Below are 10,348 nucleotides of genomic sequence, written 5' to 3' on the forward strand. Positions count from 1 at the left end.
GATGTCATATCTCGGGACTACACGTGGCTGGCTTATGGCCGCACTCGGAACCTTTCCCCTTCAAAAATGTGTTTACTTGTGCAAATGTATGCCGAGGTTTTTTAACAGTCCCACATTATGCTTTTTCATTTGGAGTTTAGTTTGGAATTTAATTTTTTCCCTCCCCTCTACTCTTTTTGTTCCCCTTTCTCCCCCTCCTTCATCGCCCAATCATCCTGGCCTGTCCACTCCCAGTCTCACTGTATAGCATGTAGTATATGTACGGACGAATGATTGCACAATTTCGCTTGTACTTCTACCTAAGTGACAAGATCAATAAAGGGTCATCTCATAAAAATATTTGTGTGATTTAACAAGAGTCTTTCCAACACCATCCACATTACAAAAGCATGCATGTTAGGTTAATTGGCCACTCCAAATTGTCCATAAATTGGATGGAGGGAAGTTATATGTCTTTGAAAATACACAATACAGCGCTTCCTACACACTGCCTGACCAAAAAACTTCATAATTCATCAATTTAGCTAGACAAAGAGCTAAGATCAGTATCGCATGGGCGATTGTGTGTTTCAGCAGATACCAAATTATTTAAAAGATATTATTAGAAGCTTTGCGAACTTTGCTACATGGTCCAAATCACCTGTCATCAATACAAGATATTTTCATCAATACAAGATAAAAAAAAATAATGCAATCTGGACAGAAATAAATGTTGCGACATTGCAGAAGCTTGTGGAAACTATGCCAAAGTGAATGTGTGCCGTGAAAAGCTAAAGGCGATACAACAAAATATTAGTGTGTGTGTGTGTGTGTGTCAGACCTTTTTTTGACCAGGCAGTGCATAAAATAGAGCAAATGAATGGATGATAAGGCCCTTGGGTCTTGCACACTGGATATGGGTAAGTAGGGTTATCAAGAGAGAAGTTTGGGGTTTACTTTTATGGGAATTGGGGTGATGCATTTAACTGCTTGGGAAAAGAAGTTGTGTTTGAGTCTGTTTGTTTTAGCTTCAAGTGTCCGGTAGCTGGAGAACCACACTATACACCAAAATACCACAGTATGTCGGAACTTTGGATGGTTGGATGGGTGAGCAGTCGAGCGTGAAGAAGGAGTAGAGGAGGTGGCTGAGAACACACCCCTGTGGTGCTCTAGTGTTGAGGATGAGGACGGGCAGGAAGTCAGAAAGTCCAGTATCCATGCACACAGTGAACTCCCCAAGCCCATGTTGCTCAGTGTGCCATGATACAGCTGAAATAATACAAGTTTTTACCCCGTAAACTAGGTAGTGTTACTAATATTACTCCATATAAATTTACATATCCAGTATGTACAAACAGCATATCAAAATAGCTCTTGCAGCTCAATTCAAGTATAGGACCCCTTAATCAGTGAAGTGAAATATACACACAAATCATCCTCTCGGCATGCAGCATGGCAAGAATAATTACATTTATTTGACCTGACTGACTCCAGCCTATTGCGCTCAGATGCATCTTGGTTTTATGAAAACGCTTCCAAGCCAAATACGTGGATTGACTCATGATGTGCCATATGCATTGGAACCAACAGAGAAAATATGATGACAATAATATGGCTTTGTGACTCAACACATCTTCCATTTGATGAATTACACAAACAAAAATGGGGCATCTTTAACTCAACACCAATAAATGATTAATTAAACCTTAAAGTGTGAAAAAGAGGAGACATGTATAAGTGCTAAATCATAATTGCTTCGGTCTGGCGCATTCATTTATTCATTCAACTTTACATTGGTTAGAGAAGGAAAAATATATCTTACGCTAATCTGGACATAGACTGATGGCTGCATCTTTTAATGCAAGGGTATCAAACTCAATCGCACAGGGGTCCAAAAGTCAAAGCCTGCTTTCGGTTGTGGGCCGAACTGAACATTACACAAAGTAATAGTATTTTATGCCAACACAAAAACATCACAATCCATGAGAGTTTGCAGTTGTGGTATGGGCAGATGACACATTTCCCTGCATGCTTTGCTGTAGTGAAAATGACCGCTTTTGACTGTTTCACACCTCTTTAAAGATGTTATTTGTACAGTGTATTATTTAAAGTGCTGCAGTTTTTCATCAGTTAAATTATTTTGACGTTTGATCTGAATCTGCCATCCATGAGGCCAAGAATGGTTGTGAAGTTTGTACTATTTACTATTTATTTAATATTGTTTCCACTTGAAAAATGAAATTCCCAGAATAGTAGTTGATACCAGAGGAATTGCTTTATTATGAAACGGTTTGTTTGAAAAGGTCAAACTCAATGCCATTTTCCAAACAGCTCCGCGAGGCGGATGTCATTGCAGCGCTGACACATATGTTTTAATGTAAATGAAAAAATTCTATAAATTTATCTGGCAGCTGACGAAAAACTATGTAACCAGCGAGGTATACACAGAATAAAACATTGAAACAAAGCCCACTGCCAACCAAAAACACTATATGAAATGACATATTAACTCAACACCCAAACAGTAATTGTATTTACAGTGCAATCATTTTGACAACAATCGCTGTTGTCTTTAGCCACACAAAGAGGTTCGTCTCTGTGTCAGGTTTGAATGTCATTCCTATACTGATCAAAGATTCTGGTATCGCCTACACACTGCCAAAGACTCCAGCCTCCACTCTGGCAGCATGACAGCAGTGTGTATCGTTCACACTGGCGCCTTTGCTAAAAATGGCAGAGACTGAGAGGTGGGTAGTGCTATAGTAAGTGACAGGGAGGTGGTCCACATAAATGAAAGCATTTAGGGTGTCTCATTCATGGAAAATTTAAGTAATAACAACGCTAAATGAATGTTTACTTTTGTTTACAATTTAGCTATTTAACATTAAGGGAGCGGCACGGTGGTCTAGGGGTTAGCGCGCAGACCTCACAGCTAGGAGACCAGGGTTCAATCCCACCCTCGGGCATCTCTGTGTGCATGGTCTCCCCGTGCATGCGTGGGTTTTCTCCGGGTACTCCGGTTTCCTCCCACATTCCAAAAACATGCTAGGTTAATTGGCGACTCCAAATTGTCCATAGGTATGAATGTGAGTGTGAATGGTTGTTTGTCTATATGTGCCTTGTGATTGGCTGGCGACCAGTCCATGGTGTACCCCGCCTTACGCCCGAAGACAGCTGGGATAGGCTCCAGCACCCCCGCGACCCTCGTGAGGAAAAGCGGTAGAAAATGAATGAATGAATGAATGAATGAACATTAAGGGAGGAAATACGCAGATACCCTGACAGTTTAGTAAGTTCACCCCTCTACGAAGACATGAGCTTTTTATGGCATTGTGACAAAATGTAAGAGAAAGCCAGACTAATCCACCACCCATGTTCAGTGTTTAGGCCTAGACCAGGAGGTTCTCTCCAAAAGTCTACAATTCATCAAGTGAAGTCTTCCTATTCCCTTAGCAGAGAAATAGCCCCCAGGCAGAATACATCTACCTCCATGTTTGATAGTAGGGATCCTTTTGTTAATGTTGTATTCTTTCTTTTTTTACATTATGTCTCTCTATGTTACAGTAAACCAACATTAAAATGCTGCACTTTTCATGTCTTTGTAAGGTAGTAAATCAGCAGGTGGTCAACTATTCATTCATTTTCTACCGTTTTTCCTCCCAAGGGTCGCGGGGGTGCTGGAGCCTATCCCAGCTGTCTTGGGGCGAGAGGCGGGGTACACCCTGGACTAGTCGCCAGCCAATCACAGGGCACATATAGACAAACAACCATTCACACTCACAATTTGGAATCACCAAAGGAAACCGGAGTACCCGGAGAAAACCCACGCATGCACGGGGAGAACATGCAAACTCCACACAGAGATGGCCGAGGGTGGGATTGAACCCTGGTCTCCTAGCTGTGAGGTTTGCGCGCTGACCACTCGACCGCCGTGCCGCCATGGTCAAATATTGATTTTGGAAAAGTATTGAAGAGTGTAGCATGCAGACAGTTACGCATTGAAGGGAATTTTCAACGCATGCATACGCACTTTGCGTGGTACACACATTGGTGATGTGATTTCTCAAAACAGAAAAAAATTCTAGACTATTTTTTGTAATGGAGGTATTTTAATATTAATATTAATATAAAAACCCATCCATCCATTTTCCCCTCACTAGGGTCACGGGGGTATGCTGGAGCCTATTGCAGTTGACTTAGGGCGAGAGGCGGGGTACACCCTGGACTGGTCGCCAGCCAATCACAGCACATATAGACAAACAACCATTCACACTCACATTCATACCTATGGACAATTTGGAGTGACAAGACATGAACATCTGCAGTATAAAAGGTTGTTTTTTTTAATCAGACCATGTTCATCTCCCTGTAGGTGGCTCCTTTATTTACTTTATTTACCTTTGCCTCTAATCCCACCTGTGGTGGCTCATGTCAATCTTACTTCGTTCCCTCTCTGGTCTTACTATTACTTTCACCTCTTCTTTCTCTGGGGTGAAAAATGCATCAAATTTTGGATATGGTGCTCACATTCTGATCACGTTCAGTATCCGACCCTTCAGAGAACAGACTGAGGAGAGAGTAAGGTTGTATGTACATGATAGAACGTACTCTCACCAATGAATTACATCTCCTCAAAGAGTGTGGTCATGGTGGTGACATGAACAGGATCATGCATCGCTATGTTTTAATTAATCATGTCTCATCATGGTGGATTTATTGGTCACACTAGCACCCTTCTCAGTTTCCACACTATTAGTAATCAGACACGACACGGCCACTATACTCTTTCTGCCCGTCATGCAGATGTAAACAAAACAAAGAAATGCCACTTTACTTTATTTCTACTGCAATGAGTACAAAATATTCCATACACAAAGCACGTATTCAGGTTTAGGGAAAATATGTATGAAAATCAATTCCACATGCAAATTGATGTCTGTGACAAAGTGATGGAAACATTTGAGGTTTTCCATCCATGCAGCATGCATCCTATTACCACCAAAGGACTGACATGCAAACACTATTTATTGACCATGAATACAGCATGATACTGGCAAACAAGCAGTCCACAGGTACTTACACCTACCGTAAGGCTCTGTCCCACAGCCGATAGGGGTAGCGTTAACATCTTGACACACTAAACACTACTGTACTACTGCTTCTGCTGCTGCTGCCGCTGCTGGTTTTACTATACTACACACACACACACACACACACATACTCGCTCACTCCTTATCTTGCTCACTCACTCGCACGGCAAAGGCCAACCAGATGCAATGTTCGTGAATAACCCACAGGCACTGAGTTTTGTTCTCTCTGTGTCGCTCTCTCGCTCCCGTCTGCCACTCACAAATGCAAAGAGATGCTCACTTTCCACTGACTGATCTGACAAATAAAAAGTTTTGCTCAAGACTGGTCACAAATGGAATATACCCACGCCTGCCATAAGATTTAAGCACATTTAATAACCGTGCACCATATACTGTAGTGCAGTGCAACCGATACAGGCTCATCCTCCATCATTTTTCTAGAGTGGAATTATCGCTGGAGAGGATTGGAGGAATTTGTAGGATTTATCAGTGCAAGAAGAAGACACATTGTCCTTAGAGAGTAGCTAGACACAGATGGATGGAAATGAAGGGAAATAACTCAAATGAACACCAAAATGTATGTTTTCACACAACCAATAACAGAAAAACATGTACTCCAAATCTACAATCAATGAGTTAACCCAGCCAAGGGTGCATATACTGTAGATCTGCTGTTCTCTTTTCATCTGATTGTTGACACTGGAAAAAAACACAATCCCCCACTTCTCAAGACAATCTAAAGTTTTCTTCATAAGAAATTACTCAACCATGGATATTTCTCATCCAAACGCCACACTAGCGGCAAAGCATCAAGCACAACAATACATTATCAGAAGCAAGTTGATGCCCCATTTTCTTTTGCAGCTCTCAAGGCTGTACAGAGCGTCATGGTATATATAAAATATGGATCATTCATTCATTTTCTATACCGCTTGTCTTCATTACGGTTGCCTAGCCTAGCTGACTTCGGGTACCCCCTGTACTAGACGCCAGTCAATTTCAGGCCATATAAAATATGCATCATTAAAAATATATATGTTTTAATGATTTATCTATTTAATGTATGTGTAGTTTTCTGAAGTTATTTATGTTGTGAAATGACTCACCACAAATGAGGTAACAAAAGCAAACAAAGCAAACAAACAAGCTTAAATGCAAATACATGCATATTAATAACAATCAGAACAGGGACTGATGTGATAGGTTGGGAAGAGGAAATATAAGTTAAAATATTTTTGCTTTTTGGTCAGATTGGGCTGTCTTTTTCTACCTTATGGGTGTATGCAAATAGTTATGTGAATGAATATATGAATATATGAATGTATAAGAGGCTATAACAATGTATTTAGAATAAATATTGCATTTATAAATAAGAACTTCTTATTTAGGGAAATTCACTTATCATGGTCAGGTCATATAGCCAATTAACCACAAACAATTACTTTTTAATGCAATCTACATATTTCACTGATTTTTTATTTTTTTTCTGCATTTGATTTTGTCTTAAAAATATATATTCCAAAAATTAGTCTTGAAAAATATTTTTGTTTGTCACATAACCAGGTCAATACATGTATTTCCGATATATTAAAGGCTACAACAAAAAATCTGACTAATTTTGGAATTTACATTGTAATGTCTACCAAACTGAATTGCTTTTTCTATCGCTGCAAAGTAGCCTACGGTATGCACCCCCAAAGTTAAAACCCCCACAGTGTATCGTCATTGTACACAATGAATATTGATATGAATCTTGATATGCAACAACCATAGAAAAATGTAGGCTAAAGGACACACACTCTGCTTACTCACACTGTGGTACAATGTGTCATCTCATCATGCACGCTCCAGACTTGGAGAGAAGCCCACAAGAGGTGAGCGTTTGTAGTAACAAACCCCCTGAGTCATCATCTGTCATTAAAGCTACGCCTACGCCACACAGCGACAGGCTTCTATAATAACCACACTAAAGCTAATTGATCCTCGAAAACTTTCTGTTGTCATTTTCTTCAATAATAAAACCAAAATCCCAAAGGGCCTCGACAATGCCTGTGCAATGGCTCTGCATTAAAAGGCATCACATATGAAATTTCATGTTAATTAAAATACAAATTCTGTATAATGAACAAGTTCCTAAATTAGCATATGAAAACAGAAGAGAATTTCTTTTAGAAAGCTGGCTTAAACAAAGTTCAAAAATGACCTCCAGTCACACTGTAAGACTTACCATTGGATCAGTGGAGCTCATTAATGAGATGAAAAGCAAAGTGACACCTCTCGCACGCCAACAAAGCACAGAGTGAGCTATTTGTGTATTAACATGCATACTAGAGTATTAGCACCTGCATCTCACGCCAAATACACATTATATGCAAAGTAATGGGAGCAGGGATCCTTACCTAAACTCACAGATCCATGGAGGTTACAGAAGGTCACGAATGGGGACACACACATATGCAACCAACACCCACATCATGTTGGTGAGTCATCACATTTGTGGGTGAACAGGCATCACGCCATAGATGAGAATAACATGCTTCTCTTAGCATAGAATTTGACAAGTCAGAAATACTCCTGCATTAATGTCTGCTATGTGCCCTTGCCAATGGAGAAGACCCAGGAGATGAAGACAGGAAAGGAAGCGAGTGAAAACCAATAGAGGTCATGCAGCACAAAAAAGTGGAGAATGCCATGAAATGAGTTAAATGAAAGGAGATGTCCTGAAGTGGCAAATCTTTTTATAGACTCACTCATCGGCCCACTAGTGGTGATCATCGTGGCTTCGAAATAGAAGCCACCTGTTGGCAAAGGAGGCTAAGGGAAAAAAGAGTGGCTGCCTCCGATGGGAATTCAAAACAACCCCCTTCATAATTTGACAGAATGACAACCATCGTGTATATGTTTCAGTGGATATGTTTAGAGTACAGTAATCCCTTGCCAATGTATGGCTTTACATTATCACAGTTTTTCAAATATATTAATAAATCTTGCTGTTTCGTGGTTGAATATGGTCTATTATTATTATTGTTGTTGTTGTTTTTATTGTTATTTGTATTATTAAAACGTACATTTTCAGACATAAAAATGGCTAAATGTACAAAAATACAAATATAAGGCATTCAGAAGATGCATTCAAAGATGTGATGATATGTAGTATTCTACACTGGTCACTCCGTGTAGGTCAGGGGTCTCAAACACGCGGCCCGTGGGCCAAATGCGGCCCGCAGGACACTAGTTTGAGGCCCCCGCCTTGATATGAAAGTTTAATGTTAGTGCGGCCCGCACAAGTTTGATATGGATGCTGTATGGTATCATGTACCCAGAAAAAAGTATTATGTTTGATTAATGTTCATGTTAAAGGTTAAATAACTGTTAATAGTTAACCTCCCTATCCGTGTGGAAGTGGTAAGTTTTTGGCTATTTAAGTTTAAAGGAAATAACTTGAAGGCTACCGTTTAGGTCGCTAGCTCTCTCGTTTGCGAGTTAGCATGTCTCTCAAGACCCTGCAGTTGTGCAATTTTTTAATTTATTTTCATCTTATTTTGTGCAGAAAAATAAAAATTAAGATATTTGAGAACAGTGGAATGTTTTATCAGAGCTTTTCTTGTAGAAAATTGAAACCAAAGCAAAGTTTATTCATTTTTCTGTTTTTAATAAATGCGTTGTTTTTTTTTTTTTGGAAAACCTGATGCGGCCCAGTCTCGCCCAGACCCTATCTCCAGTGGCCCCCAAGTAAATTGAGTTTGAGACCCCTGGTATAGGTAATGTTACTGTAATGTTTGGTGAGACACATACAGTGAGCAACAGACTTGATCATTGGTACATCTCATAGCAGGCACAGTAATCCCTAATAAAAATTCCCAAGGAAAAACACTGAATACTGTCGAGGCAGTAACCATGCCAAGCTGAAATTCAACTCTGAACCCCCAACGTCACTTCAACTGGAACGCATTTACAATAACACACAATCACAACTTTGAATTATGTCTTAAATGAATTAGGGTATGTTATTTCATGTTTAAAGGCTTCTAATAATGTTAAAACCACCACAAGAATGTCGGAAACAGGTTTTCCATAATAAGTATTGAAATATCCGATTTATAAGTGGTGAATCCTACTTGGCAGAAATTCACTTATCATGGTTCATAGCTGGGTTTGGTAACATTCATTCATTCATTTTCTACCGCTTTTCCTCACGAGGGTCGCGGGGGGTGCTGGAGCCTATCCCAGCTGTCTTCGGGCGAGAGGCGGGGTACACCCTGGACTGGTCGCCAGCCAATCACAGGGCACATATAGACAAACAACCATTCACACCTATGGACAATTTGGAGTGGCCAATTAACCTAGCATGTTTTTGGAATGTGGGAGGAAACCGGAGTACCCGGAGAAAACCCACGCATGCACGGGGAGAACATGCAAACTCCACACAGAGATGGCCGAGGGTGGGAATTGAACCCTTGTCTCCTAGCTGTGAGGTCTGCGCACTAACCACCAGACCGCCGTGCCGCCCGGTTTGGTAACAAATAACAGTAATAAATTATTGTAGTCCCACAGTTCATCTCACAATGCATGTACAATTGCCTCTAATTAGTGCGTTTAATATATTATTATCATGTAAAATTGTGTACAGTCATGTACAATTGTGTGTGCATGTATAGCTGTAACATCCAAATGTCTTAAGACGCCATTCGGGACTGGTTCAGTTATTATTTAGTTGGCTTTAGACAACAATAAGCAATAACAAAACATAAAAACACACTTTCATGAATTCTAAAATTGTGAAATTATAATGAATGTGAAGTGTAATGAGAGACAAATCTAACAGCAACCCTCCAAAATGAATCTTACAGGCAATACTTATTATTCCTACATGGCAGCTGCAGAGAGGCTCATTTGCAAATATTCAATATCCACTCACCACAGAAGAAGAGAGGTCGACATTGAGTTGCAAATGACATGCACATAGCCTTTGGTCACTGCCTGATCAGATCTACAGTATATTACGGGATGTCCTTCTTCATCTGGATGGGCCGGTCCTTTCTTTCATCTGGTGCGTCCCTCCTGACCATAAAACTTCCCATGCTGAGCTTATTTGTTACACTGCTTAATTTTAATCATGCTGAGGGTGGAGGCAAGGCAAATCGATATGGAATTGGATCCAACTCACATCCATTACTTCTTGAAGCACTCAGATACTGCTACCTTTATGTCGGTTGCTCCATCTGCTGTTTCGCTCCTTTTTTTTGTTTACACAAAAGTTATTTAATGTCTACTGGTGT

General features: G+C 40.2%; 1 protein-coding gene across 10 annotated transcripts in view; it reads right to left on the reverse strand.

Moving 5' to 3' along the window:
• LOC131127638 (multiple C2 and transmembrane domain-containing protein 1-like) overlaps positions 1 to 10,348 on the reverse strand; it is a 100,923-nt gene that overhangs the window by 72,009 nt on the left and 18,566 nt on the right. The window contains exon 1 of one of the 10 annotated variants that reach the window (XR_009129540.1): positions 7,297 to 7,376. The exons of the other annotated variants lie outside the window; for them this stretch is intronic. The gene's annotated coding sequence lies outside the window, so the exon portion shown is untranslated. Of the gene's footprint in view, positions 1 to 7,296; positions 7,377 to 10,348 lie in introns of those variants that run through there. 10 annotated transcript variants of the gene reach the window in all.

This window comes from Doryrhamphus excisus, chromosome 4 (genome assembly GCF_030265055.1).
Source record: "Doryrhamphus excisus isolate RoL2022-K1 chromosome 4, RoL_Dexc_1.0, whole genome shotgun sequence".
Classification (NCBI taxonomy): domain Eukaryota; kingdom Metazoa; phylum Chordata; class Actinopteri; order Syngnathiformes; family Syngnathidae; genus Doryrhamphus; species Doryrhamphus excisus.